Source organism: Meleagris gallopavo, chromosome 5, assembly GCF_000146605.3.
Source record: "Meleagris gallopavo isolate NT-WF06-2002-E0010 breed Aviagen turkey brand Nicholas breeding stock chromosome 5, Turkey_5.1, whole genome shotgun sequence".
NCBI lineage: Eukaryota > Metazoa > Chordata > Aves > Galliformes > Phasianidae > Meleagris > Meleagris gallopavo.
Genome location: NC_015015.2, coordinates 30,150,793 through 30,153,040, shown reverse-complemented (window position 1 = coordinate 30,153,040; position 2,248 = coordinate 30,150,793).

Genomic DNA, 2,248 nt, shown 5'->3' with positions numbered 1-2,248 from the left:
CTTTCTTTCTTTCTTTCTTTCTTTCTCTCTTTCTTTCTCTCTTTCTTTTTCTTCCTCTTCTTCCTCTTCTTCGAAGATTGTGATTGCCTTTGTACGCTTGTCTTTTTTATCCCACAAAGAGAATGCAATATGCATATATGTGTTTGCTCTCCGTACTAACAACGCGAGGGACTGTACGACGGGATATACGGCCGGTTGGTCCTCATAATGCTTAGTTTTGTTGTAATTAATTGAAAACAGTTATTAGGTCGTCATTGGCAATAGCGTAAATAATTGCAGCAGATTTTTACTTAAAATTGACCGGTCACGGAGTGATAGATCGATTCGAGGTATAAAAATGATGTATCAAAACATCAATGTCGATTATTTGAAATATTGTAGTCGAATCTTTTTATTGCTTCATCGGTTAAGTGTCTGAAAGTGCTGTGTTCCAACATATATTTATGTTGTCAATACTGTCAAAACTGTCAGTTTTATTACACCGGATTTGTAATACATTTCGGATTTGCTCATTTACATAAAATGGCCACCCCGGGTACCCCCCCTTCTACCCTCTCTGGAAATCTCTGTCAGTACTGAAAGGATCCGGGACTCACAGCTGAGGCAAAAGAAGTAGAAGTATGGCTCCATTAAGTCCAATTCGAACGTCCCTCTGGAAAGCTCGGGCTATTTCTAACTTGCCATCAGAGGGAATCCTCCCACCCCTTTATCTCCCCAGTAAGATTTAAACATTTTTCTTCTCTCACACCTCGCTTAAACCCTTTAGTAGCTCCGAGAACCTGCACGGAGAGAACGGTGAGCCGGAGCCCACCTGGGAGTTCGGAGCCCTCCGACCAGAGCGGCCCCGACCCATCCGTGTAGGGCCGGGTGCTGGTAGCAGCGGGGAACAAAGGGAGGGATGACCGTAGGGGATCCTTCCTTAGCGGGTGGGAGACCGAAGGAAAGCAGAGGGGAGCAGCCAGGGGCGTTCTGTGTCCCCTGTCCCGCAGATCCCATGCAGCAGGGTCTGAATTGATGGTTCTTTTAGCCGTGAGCCCTGAGTTGGTGTTAGCTCGGTGCCGGGCACCCCTCGCTCCCTTTTCTCCCGCGCCCAGCCGGGACGCGGCCAAACTCAGCAATAAATCAATCCACTGCCACATCGCTCCCTTCGATCGAGCAAACACTGCGATCAGCCGGGTCACTTCTCCTCCCACCCCACCCGCTCTGAGGCTGACGCTGCTTCACGGGCTAGGGAGACGGACCCGAGGTGCGGGGTGAGGGGGAGGGGGTGGTATGTCTTTTTTTTTTGTTTGTTGTTTCCGTTTTTTTTTTTTTTTTTTTTTCTCCTTCTCCCCTTTCCAAGGGAGATGTACGGTTGAAGATCCGCTGGAGCGAGCCCGAGTTCCCGAGAGAGAAGGAAGGTTGGCCCGTGGTGAGTCAGCCAGCAGGTATTTCAGTGACCTGTGTTCCTTTGAACACGTTCAGCCTCTGCCTTTTCCATCCGGAACGTCTTCCTCAGACCAACTGTGATTTCTGCTGTAATTCTAATTCTTGTGTGTGTTTACGATCACTTCGGAGGTAAATTGAGAAGTGAGATGCGCAAAAGGAGGAAATCGCCCCTGGGGTGCTTTGTTTACTTTGGTTTGTAAAATCCTGCTAGGAGATGGTTGCCGCAGTGTGTGGCAAGTGCTTCTTCGAGAAATCCATCAGCCTTTCTACGGTGACTCCGAGGGAAGAGTGCTGCCAGCACTTTCGCGCATTCCCAGGTGTTGCGAGGAGGAGAGAAGCAAAGGGCCGGAGCGCTTCATGGGGGGGGTGGAAGGGGGGAGGGTGAAGGGGCATCTGAGGAGGGGAACCCGCCCAGTGCGTGTGGGACCGCGTGCCGGTCAGGGCCGGGGAACGCGCCCCTTCTGCCATAATTAGTCGGAACAATAAACATAATTGGAATAAAATCGGTTGGAAATTCCTGCGTTTTTAATTACGTTTCATTTTGCGGTAAGCCGTAGAATTATGAATGCCTCTCAATTAAACACTATCCACTTGTAAAGCATTTAACAACAATTATTCCTTAATCAGTTGGAATGTTAGCCACAAACGATGCTGTTAAACATCAAAGGGACGCCTCAGACGTTACCTTTTAGTCATAAGTAAGAGGATTAATTTCTATAATTAGAGGGGATAAATATGTGCATAAATACATCTAATTTTTTGACACGTTCCCATCCCGGCTGGGAAAGGCGCGGCTCTTCGGCAGCGCCCGCACCGCCCG